General features: G+C 42.6%; 1 protein-coding gene across 2 annotated transcripts in view; it reads right to left on the bottom strand.

Moving 5' to 3' along the window:
* The window catches only part of CHST15 (carbohydrate sulfotransferase 15), an 82,854-nt gene extending 66,876 nt beyond the window's left edge, over positions 1 to 15,978 (bottom strand). Inside the window, exon 1 of one of the 2 annotated variants that reach the window (XM_059730052.1) lies at positions 15,534 to 15,978. The gene's annotated coding sequence lies outside the window, so the exon portion shown is untranslated. Of the gene's footprint in view, positions 1 to 13,759; positions 13,944 to 15,533 lie in introns of those variants that run through there. The other variant, XM_006278398.4, reaches the window with a different exon arrangement.
* Between the last annotated feature and the right edge of the window lie 5,311 nt (positions 15,979 to 21,289).

Raw genomic sequence — 21,289 nt, 5'->3', positions numbered from 1 at the left:
AGCTTAGCAACTTCCCTATATCAAAAAGTAATGAAATGGTAAAGACATGAGAAGAACACAAGTTTCCTAAATCACAGTCTAGCATTCTATTCATTGCACCTCAAAAGATTTCCATCAAAATTCAGAGGTGCATTCTCTCACATAGGAAGAAAATGTAAACCCAATTTCAAAACAAAATTATCAGAGGAAGCCAATGTGGACTTGTGATGCTCGTCCTCTTGAGCATCTGTGTTTGGTTAACCTAGCCTCTTTAGCAAACTCAAAGTACAGAGCACCGAATGTTTATGATACAGTAGATAGCCCAAACCAGTTTTTAGAGAGCAGTGAAAATTGTCTGGCAACAAGAACATGAAAGAAAAAGTGTCACATAAAATCTAGAAAAAACTGAAAATGAGTCATCACAGTTTGAATTCAATGATCACAATGTGTAAATTCAATAACGCTTTTAATATATGTTATATCTTTTATTCTATAGAAGCAAACTCAGATGCACCTACATCAAGCACCAGCCAGCACTGAGAATTCTGAACAAAGATGAAACAGTTATTCTAACCCAGATGTCATTTCAAAATTAATTTTGTGAAAATTTCAGATGAAAGTGAAACCATTAGTCTTTTATAAATCACTACCAGCCAAGAAACAAGAATAGGATTGGCTTCACATTAGCTGCTGAAATGCTAATTCTCGCCACTTAGAAATCTACACCATCCCTAATATTGAAGAGCGTTCTTTGTTCCACAGGAGTTTGGCAAACAGGAAAAAAGTATTCTGCATCTAAGCAATGAAATGTTCTGTCACCTAGTTTGCACACCCCCCCCCCCCCCCCAAGCATGGAGTTCAAAGCAAGATAACGTTTTACACATAACTAACAGTAAGCTGTCTCCTCAGTAAAACCAGATCAGGGAAAGAAAACGTGCCCCTTCAGAGTTCACTGATGTTTGGTCCCATGAATTCTGTAGTTTCGCCAAGGTCTGCATAGAAGAACTATGCTTCCGTCCTCACTCTGGAAACACAGAGGTTCTTACCGGTTCTGCTCCAATGTAGCCATCACCTGGAAATTGCCTCCTGGACCCTAGAGCTTTGTTACCTCTTCTGACAGAGCACCAGTGAGGTGCCCACCACTTTAGAGCTATCACAGGCTCTGGGGAAGCCTGTTTTTCTGAGCAGCAGGGGAAAGTCCTAGGCCAGCAGGGCAGGAGGCAGCAGTTTGCTGCCAGACACAGAGGAATTCACATCTCCTGGAGGAGCTGCTGCTCCAAGAACAACTAGGGGGTAAGGGCAGGAGCTATGGGGATGGCTTGGAGGCTCCTGGTCCTGGGCATGACCTAAAACTGCACCCTGCTGGGATAGGGAGGCCTGGTGGTCCTGCCTGTGATGGGGCAGAGCCACTTAAATGTCAGGTTTGAGGACCATCCCAGTGAAAGGCAGGTTGAGACACCTAAACCCCTGCCCCCACCACCCAGTGGGTTACATGATAACATCAGAGAGAGAGTCAGGGCCAGGGATGCCCATAGGGGACACCTGAGCCCATTGAGGTGCAAGGTAAGCTTTGAGAAGTGCCTGAGCCTGAAAGGGTGGAAGACCTTGGAGATGAGGCCTAGAGAAGCACCTGAGTCTTAAGGGGTAGAAGACCCCATGAGAGGAGTAGTTAGGGCCCTGAGAAAAGGCACCAGCTGTTGAGGCTCTGATGAGAGGCCAGGCACGATGACGAGCGACACCTGAGTCTGCAGGGATGTTCAACCCCAGACCCCAGAGTACGGGCTGAGTAGAGAGTGGAAGTGGTGAAGCCCAGTGAGTGAGGGGCATAAATTGGGGCCTGAAGGCAAGGGCTTGAGTGGAGGCCCTGCTAGCATGCCTTCAGGCACCTGAGGCCGCAGGTGAAAGAGACTCAATGCTGTGGTGAGTTGGGCCCAGTCCCAGACCAGAGCTTAGCACAGCTGCGAGCAACATCTGTAAGGCATGGGACACATTAAGGGTTGGTAGGCACATGTACTTTTGGCCCTTAAATATCAGGGGCCTTGAAGGGCAGCCTCCTGCCTAATTACTAACCAATTATTTAACAGCAAGATGTGGCAGGTAAGAGAGGTGGGCGGCATAACCAGAGGCAGTGAGAAACCAGCACTGTGGCTGGCTGGCACCTCGCACATTGCCACACCTCTCTTCCTAATTTCTGTGGGACAACAAACCCCCAATCACACCAACCATAGACGCAATCCCAAATCATCTTCCCACATGCAGGCAGCTAACCCTTCCCCTCACCAACACTCCCTTTCCTACTGGACAGTTGAAATTCATATGTGGGAGGGTCCCTTCAATGGGCAAACGTGAAGATTTATCAGGACCTCAGTGACTGTTCTACTAAGTTTGGAGTTGTGATGCTGCATGAGTCTAACTTAAATCAGAAGTGAACAGTACTTGATCTCCTAAGGGACAGGCTCCCAATTTCTGTTTCATGGAGTGCGTTTTACATTAATGGCAAGATAAAGCTTGAAACTAGCCAATATGAATATTTTTAATTTAAAAAGAAGTATTGCTACTTATTAGTGCCTTTTGGAAAAGTAAGCTCCCAAGGAGAGACTTTTGCAGGAAATCATAGCACAGAAACCAAGGAACTAATAGGTTCAGGTAATTCCATTTCTGATTTCTAGAAGGTGCTGTATTGAGCTCACGGCACATTTACTGTATGATAATGTGATCATAGATCCTGATGAGGCTCTACATCTGCCAATTGCCTACTTCTGATAACTGGCCAAAAAAAAAGCCCACTATTCCAAAACAAAAAGGGCCAGATTGTGAAACTACTCACTCCCACCAGTCTTCACTCCCATTACTCCCACCTTACCACTTAAACAGTTCAAATGAATTTACTGACACTACTTATGCTCACCAGAGTCAGCAAGTGTTTCAGTTGGACCCCATGTGATACTCTTATGTTATCAGAGCTGGTGTTGTGGGGTTGGGGGTTGTTTGTTTGAGGGTTTTTTTACTCTTTGAAGAGCTAAAATCTAAGGATGAAATGACTTGATTCTAGAACTGAATGATGTTCCAGAAACACAGAGGTGACCCTTCTCTTGTCTACAGAGAGCAGACTGTTTAGTCTTGCCTTCTTTTGGTGTCTCAGTATGCTTGCTTTGGTTTATTCATTCAGTCCTGAGTTATTTCTCCTTATCTTATTTCTTTTAAGTGAGCTAGGGGTGAATGCATGTTTTAACTCTTACACAGTGGCCCAGTTATCTCTAATCCTTGTACAACTTGTATGATAAAATTACACTGGGCATAAAATGTACTTTTACCCTGTGAAAATTCAATAAAGCAATTAATATTTTGAAAGAATACATTTCAAAATGTTGTTGTTGGCATTTAAGATTCTTGAAAAATTTAGCTCTCATCTGTGAAAAACAAAAGGGGTAGACAGTTCAACTTAAAGAGGAAGCTGTCATGAAAAAAAGTAACTGCAAACTCTAGACAGAAACAAATAAGGTATCCAGCAGATTAAGTTTCAACTTTGTATCTCTTATTTAGCAATTGCAACAAATGAAACCTGTACATTCATACACATACAAGAATACTATTACATATTTTAAATAAAGTCAGTTCAATCCCAGACTTTAAGCTACCTCTTTTTTCAGTTTAATTTATTGTTTTTAATACCATAGGCTGTGGAACGGGGTGGGCCACCCAGGCCGTGGCCCAACCAACTTTTAGCACATTAATTTAGCTAGCTATGCAGTTAAAAAAATACAGTTTTAACTGGAATGACAATTGAGCGTTTGTGGGTTATATAAATTAACGTGCTAAAAGTTGGTCAGGCCGTGGCCCAGGTGGCCCACCCCATTCCGCGGCCTATGTTTAATATAGCTTTGTAGTTTTACACTGATCTTTTGACAGGCACCACCACTGATGGGAATGGTGACATCCAAACTATGCAATATTATGCTAGAGTGACATATGCACAACAAGGAAAAGTAAGCTTCCAAAGTACTAATTTTAAAAGCACTGCACAGAAGTTTAGTCAGGTGACTCCAGTGAAAGTCCAACATGAATTTATAAAATTTACTGCTAAATAAAGGAATTAATTAATGTCAATTCAGAGTTCTCAGAAAACTATTTCTTTTCAAGAACTCTGGTGCATAAATAAGAGATACAATTTTCATTCTGAGGTGACCAGCATTTTGGTCGTCGGTGGGCACATCTACATGAGCGGCTACTGTGCAGTCATTATTGCACATTTATTGCACTAGTAATTTATTGCATTTATTGCGCAGAACCTCTTTTAGGTGACAGGACTGCACAGCAGCATATTAGTGCCGTCTGTGGTGTACCACGCTACTGCACAGTATTTTCTGGCTGCTGCACAGTCAGCATGTTGTGCCCATTGTGAACTGTAAACGAGCTTAAACAAGTTCTCTGCCAAACTGTTAAACTTATCCTTCAACAGTGCCCCATCTGGTCACCTCAGGCACCTATACACAGGCATTGAGGTGGCTCCGATACGCTGCAATTACAGCACATCAGAGCAGGTTTGATTAACCAGGTCTGCTGTAGCATGGTAACTATCGTGCTCCAGCAGACTCCAGCATCACATGCATCAGCATTCCTGTGCTGAAAAATGGTGGCAGTGGTGCTTTAACTAAAGCCCATTTGACGAGCTTTAGTTAAAGCACCCCTACCTCCATTTTGCAGCATAGGGATGCTGATACAAATGACACTCCTGGAGCTTTAATTAGAGCAGCTCCAAGAGCCTCTCGGAGCATATGCATACACACCCTTCAAGTCTCCCTTTCCTAAACATATACTCCAAACATAAGGCAATTAGCACTCAACACCTAATAGTCTATAAAACTAAAATAAAATGTTTCTTTAGAAAGCAATAGATAACTGCAGGGTAATTAAACCTACACATATGGCTGAGGCAAAGCTAGAATTACAAAACTGCTAACACTGCAATTTCAGGGGTTCATAATCATGAATTCATCAGCAATAAATATTTAGAAACACAGACTTTAATTCTATAAATATAATCTCTCTGAACAGAGATGAAATATAAACAGACTTTCTATGTTTATCCACACAAGAGTTCAAATGTACCCCTACTAAATAAAAAGGGTCAGCTACAGCTACCTCTGGAAACATGGCATTCTGAAGAAGTGCAAGGAAAGACTTAGTTTTCAGCTTAACGTGGTAGAACAAAAGCTATTCCCCCTCCAGTTCAAATATTATATAAAGGTTATGATGATGGTAGTAGAGGAGGGCTACAAATATTATCATGACCAGTCCTGAAGGCTACTAGTTCACACAGAAAACTCTTAGACCTCTTGCTCAGGCCTGAGAATTTCTTGCTTATTTCTTAGGATCTAACCCTCCTTGCTCAGAACTCAGCATTTAATGAGAATGGAGAGGTGCTGAGCAGCAAAAAAGGACTGGACACCTGCCCTAAAGGAATTATTGATTTATTATTTCCAAAAAGAAAATAAAGATGCTTCATTTTCACATACTGCCTTCCATTCCAGATGGCACTGTCTTCCACATGAGATTTTTGGAAGATCTAGACAAGTACGTGCACAGAAAACTTGATGCCTCTAACCCCAAACTCAGTAACTTACAAAAGGTAAAATATTTCATCTCATTAGCTGAATCAAATGCTGGACCCACTAAAGTCAGTAGCAAAACTTTCACTAGCTTCAGTGGGGCTAGGAGTTCCCTCTGACTGCTATTATCTGGAATAAATGCACTATACATCGTACCTAACTTGAAATTCTATATAATATCATTATGTTCAAAACTTACAAATACATTTTAACGTAAGACACGAATGCAATTTTTTAAAGGAATAAAAGGTCCTCAAAATAGCTTTTATTTTCTTCTTATAAAAAAAAAGAATCATTAAATACTCAACTAACCTAAGTATTTAAAAATGTCTGAACAAAAATCATCAAAAAGTTTCCATTTAGTCTCTATTTCTGGAAGAGCTTTAAAAAGGGAGAATCAAATTTCATTGGCAAAATCTGTAAGAGGCTGGAAAAATCCAAAATAAATAGTTCTTGATATGTACATGGATACTTGTATTTTTACAGCACATTCTTAAATGCTTTTGTCATTTATTATACAACATAGCACTGGAGGATGATAAAAGCCTAAAGACTGGATAAATGATTATCCCCACTTAATAAGTATTGTTAAAAAAACTATTAAAACCTAGCAGAAGCATTATTTACATTTCATTGTCTCATACTAGAACAAGTTATTCCAAAATTGTAACATCATATTATATTATTTAACAAAAACACTTTGAAGTGTTAAAGCTGTATCTAGTAATCATCAGTGATTGTGCCGCAGTGGAAAGCAGTGTTAGGGACCAGTCGTAGCAACTAAGGAAGCAAGCTGTAATAGGAAAGCTTGTGCCTCTCTGAACCAGCCAGACTGCTAGCCTGGTCTGCCTTCTACTGTGGTGGGTGGGATAAGCTGCAGAGCTATGGTGAAAGTACAAATAAACCTCAGAACAATTAATTTGCTGACTAACTCAATGGGATGTGTTCTCAGTTAGACATATCCCCCATCCAGAAAGTAGCCTATGGCTCTGAAAGCACCTTTTGGGCAGACAGGGCACATCTACTTGATATGTGCTCTGCACTCCAAAAAAAAAAAAAAACCCTAGGAAACTATATTTTTTCAGGTATGCTCATTTTCAGTGCCTAACAATTCTTAGCAAACTAATGATATACCACCAAAAAAGAGACATAGGCCACATTCTAACCTGAGTTAAAAATCCATGGTAATTCTAGTGCGACTTCAGCTGAGTCTCTCAGGATTACAAATGAATTCCAAACTTGACCTGTAGGTGTTAGTATTTATCCACTGCACTGGACTCAGTGTTTTCACTTTTGGCTGCTATTCTTAAAAATGTGCAAAATTTCTCTGAAGAGGACATAAGTATTTTAAACAGCCTGATAATGTGCAAATTAATTTTATCCCCTTTCCCATCATGAGATTGAACCAGCTTAGGTTCCCATTATTCTATTCTGTGCACCTTCTCACAACTAATTTCTTCTTGAAACTATTTTAAAGCTAGTATAAATAGCTTTGCAAAGTAATTCTGATACTAAATGTCAAAAGTAATAGTGGTTTCATCCTGATTTATTCTTATCTATTCCACCGGCAAGTTAATCCTAAACTTGAGGTAGTGAACTGTTTTCACAGCTTTATAATTTATTAAGTTTCTCATCTAAATTATTTACTTGATGAATTGCTTCCATGAACAGCTAAGTACTTGGACCAGTAATACCTTGAAAAGCTCAAGAGCTTTTTTTTTAAAATAAACTGAAAACAGCTGCTGTATATCACACAATAACTGTGAGCTTTTACATTGAAAAGGAGTGCTTTTGCTCAGTGAAGTTGAGTCATTTTGACCAGTCATACCAAAGCCATGACACACACCATAGACCATCAGGATTATCATTCTCTGATTACTTTCTGGCTCCTTAGAGCAGTGATTTCCTCCCAAACATTTGGATCAACAGACTACTGTCAGCCACCAAATCTTCCTGAACCTTTATTGACTACCTTTTTAACTGAAAACACTCAAAACATTGTGCAACCTACTGTAATCCAATTCCACCACCTCTCTGGAACACGTTACCCAGAGTTGGTGGGATCTCCATCCTTAAATGTTTTTAAGACCTGGCTAGACAAAGCCTTAGCTGGAATGATCTAGTTGCGGATTGTGCTGCTTTGAGCAGGGGGGTTGGACTAAATGACCACCTGAGGGGCCTTCCCATCCTAATTTTCTATGATTCTGTGATATATCCTGGGATGTTGAATAATTTAATTGTATATGTCCTTCCAGCTTCTGATCTGTGGGATATGCATTCTAGTAAATTTAATGTTAATGCAGATTTCTTTGTGGGGTATAATGACAACTAGTAAGGCCTGGTTCTTTCCTGTCAGTGATTTATCTCTGCAAAATGAATACAACATTTGGATGTTCTAACTTCCTAAATCAATATGTCATTTAGGCAAGATCAGACCACTGGTGCTACTTTATCTATAAAGAAAGCACATCAATGTTAAAACAAAGGATGTAACTGTAATGGAAACCTATGATTGTAAGAAAAGATCAGCTACAGCCCACTTCCCTTGGGATCATAAACCATAGCTCTACAGTCCAATATGCTAACATGAACACATATACCAATATGAAACCCAACTGATATCAATGCTGTAGAAGTCTAGATTCTTTTCCCATAATTCAGGAACAAGGTAAATGCAAAGGAAGCCTGCTTCTCCTCCAGGTTAACAAGCTATCATCCACGGAGATCTTGTTAGATATATAGTTCCAAAGAAGCATCCAACAAGTTCTCGCATATCTGAGACATCAAGCCAGACTTGATGACTTGTGGGATAAGTAGTAATAGTCTTACAGATGCAGACTATTGACCATAGCAAGACAGCCACTGACATAATGGGGTAGTATAATTTCATATAAATTTAAACTGAAGGGACTCCACCTGAAAATTGCATGGAAATGCTACTGGTATAAATAAGTTGGGTATAATTTGTGTAAGTAATAATGGACAATATACTAGAATGAAAGTTGTAAGAGATAGATATTAGCTCATCCACGTTATATCCCTGGAAAGGAATGCTCCTTGCAGGACACTTTTAGGATTTTTCAAGGGATGACAGTTCCATCAGTTTGTACAGGAAGTTATCACACAGTCAAGCCACCTGACACACATTTTCAATTTAAACCTCTCCTTCAAATTGCACCCTATTTGCAGCTACACCCATAATGCACCACAGGAAACAGAGATGCCTCTTCTCCTTGATGTTAACAGCACCACTCACCCAGCCCATGTGGCAGGATGAGTTTGACACCCCTGCTGTAAACCCTTATTACTTTTCCGGTTTACTCATTGGCTAAACTAAATATTTAACTCTTAATCTTTCTTCATACCATGACGCAAGTTTTCCATAGTCACAATCATTTCTCTTGCTTTTGCTGAACTGCCTTCAGTTTGTTGGGATCTCATATTAATGTGGTACCAGAATTAAACAAAGAGAATCTAATCCCTTATTAGTTCCATGACACAAAACCTTTGCTGGAAAAAACATGCCGCTTTTTCCCCCTGAAACCATGTTACATTGAAAATTCAAGTTTAATGCTGAAAGAGGGCAAGTGGAGGGAATGGACAATATACTAGTTTCCCAAGTGTTCTCCCAAGTACATGGACTTCAAATAATTCTGTGTTTCTGATCATTTATATATATGTCTTATAGAAGCATGCAGGAGTTTTTTTGGTTTTTTCAAATCAAAATCCTGTTTGGTATTTCCTGAACATCTTCTCAGCTCTATGTCCTCCTATATTATTTCTTTGTTCTCAAGGGTGTTTACATCTTCTCTGTTTGCAACAACCTATATCACAGTTGACCAAATTTCAATGAAAGGCTCTTAATTAGAGCTTCCGTGAAAGAACCATGTATAATACAGTATATAGTATGAATGGGGCTCTTCATCAAAAATATCATAAATAAAAATACTAATGAGGTCTTCTGCAATATTAATAGCCTTGTTAACCTGATGCTAAATTTGCTACTTAAAATGAGTTACATTGAAGATCATTGTTTTCTACAGAACAAGCATATATGTCACACACAAATTCTCCATAATAAAATGCACAAGTTGAGTAAAAAAGTTTTAACTAGTGCTGTTAAAAATATATATGGGAGACATATGAGCACAGAATAGCATACTTCAAATGCAAATATTACATAAGAAAATATCAAATGAAATATGTAAATACTAAATCTAAAGGCTTGCAAATTAGAAGCACATTGTATATACTAAATACGATCAAGTATAAGAAAACATCATCTAGTAATTGCAAATGTGTGATTTTTGAATCACTGGGCCTCTATTCTGCAATATTTATTCAGGGGAGGAGAGGGGGAACCTCCAACAGGAGATCTCACTATGGATTTTTTTTTAAGCCAATGGGACTTCTGTTTGAATAAGGATATCAAATTGAGTCCTTAATTCGAGAGCTGAGATTTGAATGACATCAACTATTAAAGTCCAGCTTGCTTTTGGCTCACTTATATCTGTTGGCTTGGGGCATATTGGGCCCTGAGCAGCTGAATGCAGCTAAGTCCTAATCATGCTCAGGAAGATCACTGTGGAACATCTTTTTGATGAGATGCAATCTTCTCAGGATTCACATTCATTTCATTAAACCACTTTGGGGGTTTCAGGAAGGAAGGGATATGTCAAATCCATACATGACAAACACTTTCCAGCAAGTATACTGGAGACAGAGAGTCTCATTTGGGAAACTTCACAGTACAATTTATGAAGCCTGTATGACGGCACGAGTTCCTTACCAAGCTGTCAATGTTGTTTTGAATGTGCAACTTCCCGTTTATCTTTTCACCTCCATCTTGAACTTAAAGCTTGATCCCAAAAGGAAACATTAGATGGTCACTGACTTAAGTGACATACCACAGAAATGTAATCATACCACAGATATGTTATCACTCTAAACAATAAACCCCCATTAAGGAGAACTGGATGGGAGTGGGGGAGGAGAGGTTGCCTTGGCAACAAAGTCACCTGGCAGGGGTCTGTAATCCCCTGAGAAGGCTGATGAGAGTCATTGGACAGAGACCAGAAGGTTATAAAATGGTAAGAGCTCAGTCATTCTCTTTGGCTATTTTCCAACAAGTTAAGCTTACGAGCGGTTTGCTGAATCAAGACCCTGAGGATGTGGACAAATTGGAGAGAGTCCAGTGGAGGGCGATGAAAATGGTGAGGGGGCTGGGGGACGTGACTCCTCAGGAGAGGCTGAGGCAGCTGGGCTTATTTAGTGTAGAGAAGAGAAGACTGAGAGGAGATTCAATAGCAGCCTTCGACTACTTGAAGGGCAGTTACCAAAGCGGATGGAGCTGGACTGTTCTCTGTGGTGGCAGATGACAGAACAAGGAGCAACGGTCTCAAGTTGCAGCAAGGGAAGTTTAGGTTGGATATTAGGAAAATCTCTCTCACCAGGAGGGTAGTAAAGCACTGGAACACGTTACCCAGAGAGCTGGTGGGATCTCCATCCTTGGAGGTTTTTAAGACCTGTCTAGACAAAGCCTTAGCTGAAATTATATAGTTGGGGGATTGTGCCGCTTTGAGCAGGGGGTTTGGACTAAATGACCTCCTGAGGTGCCTTCCCACCCTAATTTTCTACGATTCTGTGATATATCCTGGGATGTTGACTAACTTAGTTGTATATTTCCTTGAAGCTTCTGATTTGTGGGATACAGAGTCTAGTAAGCTTAATGTTAATACAGATTTCTTTGTGGGGTATAATGACAACTAGTAAGGCCTGGTTCTTTCCTGTCAGTGATTTATCTCTGCAAAATGAATACAACATTTTGGATGTTCTAACTTCCTAAATCAATATGTCATTTAGGCAAGATCAGTCCACTGGTGCTAATTTATCTATAGAGAAAGCACATCAATGTTAAAACAAAGGATGTAATTGTAATGGAAACCTATGATTGTAAGAACAAGATTTGCAATCTTTTTTCTGGCCCTACACAAATGGAGAAGCACTGAAAAACACATTGATAGTCTGATAAGAAAACACAGGCCATAATTACACCTACTATTTAGCAGACAAACTTTGTGAAAAATAACAAATCTCCCATGGTGGGAGGTGATTGTATATTATTTTTTCAGTAATAATCTACTCTATTCACTTAGTAAAGTGTCCTTAAACATGAATGAACATTTTCCAAGGATTAGAAATAATGGCAGACAAAGTTATTTGGGTAAATCTGATCAGATTTTATTAAAAGAGATCAGATTTACCCAGAAAACCGTGTCTGCCTATGTCCTGAGACCAGCACGGCTACAACCTACACCCCTGTATTAGAAATAATCTGCATCTTGTCAAACACATACTACATAATGCTGAAATCACACCACAAAAGTTATTTTCATAGAATTCCTGCCAAAGGCTGCACACTGGTATCAGCATTAAAAAAAAATCCTCAACACTTTAAAATTCCCAAGTCTCTCTACAGTGTTTGCAGAGATGCTTATTATTTTAAAGTGGAAATCAAACAACTTGTCAATCAATGCTCAAACTGTCTACCTATGACAAACTGATTGCTTTCATAGATAAATATACCTAGAGTTGTCCCTTGAAAAATGCAAAGAGGACTTATGATTATCTAACCACATTCATGATTACATCAACAAAAATGTATTTCTAGTTTTGATTACACTTCAAACATCATTTTTATTTTTTTTACAATTACCAGACTGTTTCTAGCAAACAAATCAAGATCTGTGTACATTCCCATTTATAACTACCTTGGCAGCAATTTTTGGAAAACTTCATGTCAAAAAATGAACAGTAAATAAAAGCATTAGTAAAGTTTTGCTAGATAGAACTCTTCAGTAATAGCAAATTGCCTGTGTTGATTAAACCGACTGAAAAATAACAGCAATATCATGTCTACTGGATTATGCATATATAACCTAAACCTTGTTAGAACTGTTTGAAGATTATCACTTTATCCACATGAAATTACTGACACCACAGTCCACTTTCATCTGCTCATTTGCACCTTTTCCATCCACCCTACATTTAGTTAAGCAAAGAAAATAAAACCCATTACAGCATCTTCTGTTGTAATACCATGTTTTAATGCAAATTTCCACTATTTAGTCACAGTTGTGTCACAAACTCTTGTAGGAAGCATTCTGCATTTGGGATTATGTTTTCTATTACAATTTCTGAACCATAAAATTACTTTGTTGTTGATTTCAGAATTTAGTCTCAAGCTCCCTGTTGACAAGATTTGTAGACATGGGTATGTTTTTGGTGTCCCTCAAGGTTAGAGTGTCATCAACAAACTGGCTGTGTTCACTGATCCTTTGTACAAGTGATTCCTTCCTTTCAGCAGTTTAATTTTCCTTCTTTTGGCATGTGAGGAGCCAAAGGACTACTTTGACTCAATGCCCAGGAGTGTGAAATGGCACTAGTAGCAGAGGATGAAAGAGAGCATCTTAGGGTATGAGCTGCAGGACATTTGCATCACTAACATAAACACAGTGTTTCAAGACAGCTATTCTGTAACATGTTGCAAAAAAGTACTAATTTTCTGTCCAGTTATGGAAACATCCCCTTTGTGCCAAAAATCATGTGATCTATAGCCAGCATTAAGCGTTGTACTATTCAATTAGACATTTGTTTGCATAAACAAAGTAAATGAGAGCATTTGATTTTTCAGTCAAACCTTCAAAATATTTACTCTTCATGAATAATTCCAATGAGTACAAGACTGGGTTCCAATCTATAACTTTTTCTTCTGAATTAACTGTTTTCATAAGTAGATGATTGTTTTCTGGTCACAAAATAAAAGAAGTAGGTATCTGATCTGCATCAGAGAATAAAGATTCTCCTTGGCTCTTCGTTCCAGAAGTGAAATGCTTCCATTTTAAACTACATTTACAAGCAAACTAAAGCAGTTTGAAGACTAAGTCAGAGGTTACAGACTGAAAAATGCAATCCATTCATGCATCTCTGAAAGTTTCATAAGTAGGTAAGACACCACCCACCTAAAAATATTATCATGTGTTCTATTAACCTACAAATCAAATTGTGAACAGAAAGGTCAATTCACTACAGAGTAAGGCTGTATTATTATAATAAAGCTACAAAAAAGGAAGATCATGCATGACTCCGCAGTACCAATTGTGAATACTTACTTAGGATAGTCAAATCGTAAAAACCTGTCGCCAGAGCTTGACTGCATTCTCAGCAAATGCACAATGTGTAGCTATTTTTAACTGCCAACAGCTTGCCTTTAAGAAATATCCTTCATCATCTAAAAATATGCACCACTGAATGGCAATATCCATCCACAATTCAATTCAAGGGATGCATGTACTGCTTAAGTTCAATGAATGGTTCAGATAAAAGCTGTTTTACAAATGTCTTCTCTTACAAATCACTGTAAAACTACTGTAATTAGCCAATCAGCAGTTCTCAGTGAGACAGGGATCAGCCCAACAGGCAGTGCAGCCAGATGACAGAAAATTACATTATCTTAGTTATTATGCCGTTCCGCCAAGGGCCTTGCTACCAAGGGCTGAAATTTTAAAAGACAGGTTTTTTTAGAAAGTCACGTATCCCCATCTGTTTACACTGTGGAAATGCTGAAGAGTTCAACATCCACATTGACTTTGCGGGCATGCACATTAAGGAATGGACTAAAGAAAATTACCACACCTTAGCACAAGTTTACCGAGTACTTTCCCACCGGGGTTTAATGCTCAAGAGACCTGAGACCTGCTGGCTCCCGGATGCAGCTCCTGCTGTGCTTGTGTAGCAGTTTCAGGAGTTACTGTCAGGCTTCACTTTACCATGGGGGGTACAGGGAGGTAAAGCATCTTGCCAAGACCAGCGATTGCTACTGACCTGCCATCACATGACAAAAGCTCACACACACACACACACACACACACACGCACTCTTCTGGGAATTAAATTCTGTGCAGAAACTGCACCCAGCGCAGAGTGGGACTCTGGTATTTAAAGAAATACCTCAAGGCAATATAAAACATAAGCCGTTTTTGGCAAAAGAGCTGATCCCACAATCACAAAAATGTACAGATCAGAGCATGTAAACCTACCCTTCCTATAAGCCCTCACAGCCCCTCCCTACTGCTCTGCATGTGCGTGCACACACACACACACACACACACACACCCACCCACCCAGGCATACACATGCTTAAGGTTCCCATCCCAACATATCTTATCAAACACTTTAAAGACAATCCCTGAAGTAACTGTGAGGCTTAGATCAGGCAGATCTGAACATACAGGTAGGTCCAAGATCCCAACTGCCAGAAAGTCACCGCTGGCTGCAACAAAGCAGAAAAGGTCTCGTCTCCACCTGGGGGGGGGCGGGGTGTGTGGGGGGGTGTAGTGTGGGCAGTGTAGGATGTAGTATGTGTGTGTGTGGTGTGGGCAGTGTAGGATGTAGTGTGTGTGCGCGTGGTGGGGGGATGTAGTGTGTGTGGTGTGGGCAGTGTAGGATGTAGTGTGTGTGCGCGTGGTGGGGGGGTATGCAGTGTGGGGGGTGTAGAGTGTGTGTGTGTGTGGTGTGGGGGGATGCAGTGTGTGTGCATCCCCCCACACCACACACACACACACTGCACAGTGTGTGTGTGTGGTGTGGGGGGATGCAGTGTGTGTGGTGTGTGTCCCCGCGTGTCGGTGCGTGCGCGCGGGCGGGCGCTGCCGGCGGCGGACACAGGAGCGTCCCAGTGCCGGTCCCGGTCCTGGTGCCGGTGCCGGCGCCGTCGGGCCCCCCGCGGGTCGCGCTGCTCCCGGCTGGCGCGGCGCGCACGTGGGGCCGGTGCCGACGGCGGCGGCGGCGGCAGAAGTTGCCGCGAAGTGGAGCCGGGCGCCGCCGCCCCGCTCCCCTCGGCCCGCTCCTGCCCCGCCTGCAGCTCGGCGCGGCAGCCCAGACTCACCGTCCCTCGCTCCGCGCTGGGGCTGATGCCGGAGCCGGAGCCGGGGCCGGGGCGCGCCGCAGAGGGCGCGGGCCGGCTCCGACCTGCTCCGCTCCGCGAGTCGCGAGTGCTGCTCCGGGCTGGCGCGGCTCGGCTCGGCTCGGCTCGGCACGGCGCTGCCCGGGGTGGCTGCAGCAGCGCGGCGGGAGGAGGCGGGCGAGCCCCGCCAGACAACACAGCCCACGTGAAGCCGCGGGCGGGAGGCGGCAGCCGGCGAGGGGCTTTCCCAGCCCGCCGCAGCGCGGGGAGGGGAGGCAGAGTGCGGGCAAGGCGCTCCGTGCCCCCCAGGCAGGGCAGAGTCCCGGCCGCACCGCCCGGCCTGGCGCGGCGCGGGGAAGCGGCGCTGGGGAGCGGGCTGGGCACTGCGGGGACGCCGGGAGGACGTGGGGGCAAAGCTGCCGCCCCGGCGGGGGAAGACCTGCCGCCCCGGCGCTTTCAGGCAGCGGCTGTAGTTCGTGCCGTTCTCCTGCAGGGGGAGAGGCCGGTAGCAAATCCCCAGCCCCTGCTGCATCCAGGCAGGGATTAGGGTAGTCACTGCCTCCCCCCCAGAGCTTTCACTGGTAGCCTCATCCCATACGCAGAGCCTGGGAAGCTCCTGGAGTACGCAGCTCTGTCTCCCTACAGACCCTTGAAAGCAGCCGGGCCTTTCCTGAAGGGTAAAAGGTGCTGGAGATGGGAACAGTCAAGCTAAAACCAATATTCTCCATCCTGCCTGAAGCCAGAAAGCAGCTTGGAGTCCCAAGCAATGAGCCCCCCTTTGTCCTCAGCTTCCAGTCAGAGTTGGAAGTAGATTCATGCCGGGAAACTGCAGTTCTCTAATCTTAGAGTCACAAAAGCACAGGGGTTGGTGGTTAGATCTGCGTCCAAGCCAAAAGACTCTTATTACTCTGGGCAAGTGTACAGAAAAAGGCACCTGATCATCTTGATCATCCAGGTCTGTTGGTTCATCCGGACCCATAAGAACCCTGATGAGCAATGACAAGCATGCACCCTCAATTATAGAAGCAAATATCATTTCTGTCACAGCTTCTTCTTGTTACTCCCAGCTCACGACCTCTGACTTACTAGCTTGCTCTCACTATATGCAGGCTTAGGTACTCCATTGCTTTTGCCCGTCAGTCAAGCTGAAGACATAAAGCTTTGTGTCATCAGCATATGGAAAATGCTAAAACCTCTATAAGACAACATCAGAAAGTCACAAGCTGCAGCCAAGGGAAATCGGTTTTCACAAGTGACAGCACACGCTGTGATCTAGCCAGGGGGTAGGAAGATCTCAGTCTCCCTGAAGACATCAAACCACCATAGGTTTAGTATAGTATCAAAGGATGTGTGCACACAATAGACAACAATCAGAAGATTTGTAATATATGCTAGAGAAAGCAAATTTGTAGTGGTGTCCTTTAAGGGAGACAACATCATTATTCCTCTTATTCTTGAATAGGTGAAATGTCCTCCCTACCATATTTTGGAGAAGTATACTTTGGTGTAGAGGTATGGACAACCTTATTCTATTAACAAGTCTTGCAACTGGAGGATATTACCTACCAAAACAACTGCCTCATGCGCCACGCTGAAAAAAATCTGTCAACATTCAGGGACCTTCAGATTTATACTTACGTCATAGAAGGAGAATGAGCTCTTCAGTTTTGGGTTCACACTAGCCTGAAAAATCCAAAAGGCCTGAGTACAGCTGGTGGTGGATTTGCCTGTCGTCCTAAACTGAGGACCCAAAAAAGGCTTGGGAGTCAACATATTTTTGCCTGAGATGAGGAAGCAAGTAAACAGAGGGAAACATCTTGCTGCCTTTGTGAAGCTCCCGGATTTTCCATACAGACTTACCACCCAGAAAGACTTGGGCTGCTTAATTGTTACATGATATCAGTCATTACTAATGGCCCAGTCATTTTCAGACATAATGGTAAAATGTTCACACTCATAGGCTGAGGTACACCTCCTTTTTCAGGCAGAAAGCAAGGCAGTGTGGCACTTTGTAGATTAGCTCATTCAAAGGCATGAACATCTACAACAGTGGTCCTCAACCTTGCTTGATTCAAGGCAACTCTGGATAGACTTAAGGCATACATGAATAGACTCGAGACACTCCTCAGAAAATACCTGCTGTTAGTTTTCACTCTATTTTTTGCTACAGAAAAATGATAGAGCCATTTTTCTGTTGCAAAGAACTAATAAATACTACAACAATGGATTTCTATTTGAAATCTGATTTTTCTTGGGAATCCTGTTTGTAAATCTAGCTGTACTAACATTGTGTGGCACCACAGGGCACCTTTAAAGGATCTCAAGACACCCCAGGGTACCTCCTGGCTGAGAATCACTGTTCTACAGTCTACAGTTACAGCCTACTTTGTCAAATGATGTAAATGGCACCTGATAAAGTAGACTATAGCCTATGAAAGCTCGTGCCTCTGAACAAATTAATTTATAACATGGGCAAATGAAATACAGCTATGGGACAGATCCAGCCCACCAAGGGATTTTGTCTGGGCCAAAGCAGGTCCTCTCCCCAGTGGCAGGGGACAGCCCAAGCCATGGCAGTACAGCTGCTCACACCATGCCTAGGCACTCAGCAGGGCTGGGACAGCATGGCAGCCGGACCCACTTCCCAGCAGCCCTGGTGGCAGTGGCTCCTTCCAGATGCCACTGCTGGACCTGGCCCTGCTGCCTGGGCACCCCAACCCATCTGCCCCACACCTACCACTGGGGGCAGGACCCAAGCGGGCAATGGTGTTTGGAAGCAGGACTCGAATGGGGAGCAGGGTTTGTAAGTGGGACGAGTGGGCAAGGCCAGGGTCACAGGGCAGTCACAGCATGGAGCTGGGGCCTGGGGCAGAGCCATCATCCACTACCTACACACCCCTGCCAGCAGAACCAGTGCCCATCACAAGGATGTGCCAGCAGCAGACCACAGCTCTGCCCCAAGCCGTGGCCCCATGCTGTAATAGCATCATAAAACATTAGGGTTGGAAGGAACCTCAGGAGCTCATCTAGTCCAACCCCCTGATCAAAGCATCAAACCATCCCCAACTAGATCATCCCAGCCAGGACTTTGTCTGGCCAGACTTAACCAAGGATGGAGATTCCACCATCTCTTCAGATAACTTGTTCCAGTGCTTCACCACCCTCCTAGTGAGAAAGTTTTTACTAATATCCAATCTAAACCTACCTTGCTGTAACCTGAGACCATTGCTCCTTGTTCTCTCATCTGTCACCATTGAGAACAGTCCAGCTCCATCCTCTTTGGAACCCCCCTTCAGGTCGTTAAAGGCTGCTATCAAATCCCCTCTCCATCTTCTCTTCTCCAAAACAAATAAACCCAGTTCCTTCAACCTCTCCTCATAAGTCATGTGTCCCAGCTCCCGAACCATTTTTGTTGCTCTCTGCTGGACTCTCTCCAACTTGTCCACATCCTTTCTATAATCAGGGGCCCAAAACTGGACACAGTACTCCAGATGGGGCCTCACCAGTGCTGAACAGAAAAGAAAAATTTCTTCCCTTGATCTGCAGGAAACACTCCTACTAATGCAGCCCAGGATGCCATTAGTCTTGTTGGCATCAAGGGCACACTTCTGGCTCATATCCAGCTTATTGTCCACTGTAACCCCCAGGTCCTTTTCTGCAGAGCTGCTGCTTAGCCAGTCAGTCCCCAGCCTGTACCGGTGAATGGGATTGTTCATCCTAAGTGCAGGACTTCGCACTTGTCCTTGTTGAACCTTATGCAATTTCTTTCGTCCCAATCTTCCAATTTGTTTAGATCACTCTGAATCCTAGCTCTACCCTCCAGAGTATCTACTTTACCCCTCAACTTGGTGTCAACTGCAACCTTGCTGAGGGTGCAACCATCCCATCTTCCAGATCGTTAATGAAGATATTAAACAAAACCGACCCCAGGATCAACCCCTGGAGCACTCCACTTCATACTGGCTGTCAGCTAGACACTGAGCCAGTGATTACTACCCGTTGAGCTGACAACTCAGCCAGCTTTCTATCTGCCTTACAGTCCATTCATCCAACCTCCCCATGATCCCAGCCCTGACCCTGCCTGTCCGTCTCACTACAAGATGCCACTCCCCTCCTACCTGCAGCCCCATCCATGCCACCCAGCCGAGCACTCTGGGAGTTCTGGGGGAGGGGGTCAGTAGACCCAGCCCATGACAGCTCACCAAAACTCCCCATGTGGCCCATGACCCCAAATAATTGCCCACCCCTGAATAACAAGGTGTCCTTCTGCTTAACTTCAGACTAACATGGCTAACTACCTCTCTCCTTTTCTAGATTAGTATGGGGGCTTTCTGTTCTATGTATGGTAGGTGCTGGGCCATTCATGCTGAGGCATCAAAACAAAGAAAGGTACTGCAGCTCTTTACATAAAAAAGATTTCTAAGAGAGTTGCCTACAAGTTAACAAGATTAAGAGGCGGTGGATATGCTGTACATATGGTCCTGGTACATTCATTGTTTTCTCAACATATTTTTCCTATTTTGTTATTTTGCTAAGCACTAAAGGAAAAGATGGCTCTTAATCTAAAGCATCTTGCCTTGCTTTACACTCTGAAATGTATAGATTTGTTATGGAGTCATTTATATGCAACACACTTACTGTTTTGCAATAAGTACAGTTCCCTTTCATTGTTAGTACACCATTTATTTAAAAAAATAAAGCAATGGCATGGCTGTTAGCTACTGTGCCTTGTACGGACTTACACGTTCCCCAGACAGGAAACTGAAGCACTTTATATTTCTTTCCTAGCAGTGAGTGTGCCCAGTGAACTGCTTTACTCTGCATGTCCAATATGCAGCAATGTTATGGCTAAAAGTAACGTCATGAAATATGAGCTAAATGCAAAGATGATGAATAATACATATTAGGGGAAGAGTTCCCTTTATAGCTGACTGTAACTTTTGTTATAACCTTTATTTAAGTTATTTTACACAACTTCCAGACAGATGCAAGTTTGTGGCAGGTCCTTTTTGAAGTAAAGTTATGTATAGTATAATAACGAAATGGAAAACAGAACCGTACACTATTATTATGATGGAATGATCATTGGAAGCCAAGAAGTTTAAAAATTTTCAAACGAGTAACTGCTTGTTCATAAGACTAAATTTAAATAAGTCTAAAGGGTTAATTTTAAACCCACAGATGCCCACAAATTCAGCAGTAAGTCCATTCCAATACCACAGTGCATATGGGACCTAGAAAGCCTCAGTTAAGGTCAGATGTGAATGTTGTTTAATCCTGGGGCTAAAAAGGGTTTAAATACCAGATTCTAATTCACAGTTTACCACAACTGATTTTAAGACAGCTCCCTGGGTAAAACACCTGGCTAGATCAGTGATGAAACCTGTAATTTAAAATGTTACATATTCTGTGTTCCTGCTCTGGGTTAAATATGCTGACCTTCAAGACCTGTTTGTGCCTCATGGGACACTCTAAACAGCAACTCGGCTTTACAAAAATTCTGCATACTCACATCATCTGACTTCTTTTTATTTCTGTTTTTTTTTTAATATCTAGAACTTTGTCATAAAAACAGGATCTTTGTTCCCCTGGGACAATATGCTCTCATTGCTTATTCCATACAAAAAATCAGGGAGCAGATCCTCAGCTGGTATGAATTATCATACCATCTGACACCAACTTTACTGAATGGAGCTATGGTAATTTACACCAGCTAAGAATCTGTCCTTTAAGTATCT

This window comes from Alligator mississippiensis, chromosome 6 (genome assembly GCF_030867095.1).
Source record: "Alligator mississippiensis isolate rAllMis1 chromosome 6, rAllMis1, whole genome shotgun sequence".
Classification (NCBI taxonomy): Eukaryota; Metazoa; Chordata; order Crocodylia; family Alligatoridae; genus Alligator; species Alligator mississippiensis.
The sequence above is the reverse complement of the archived record's forward strand: the minus strand, read 5'-3'. Positions and strand labels throughout refer to the sequence as shown.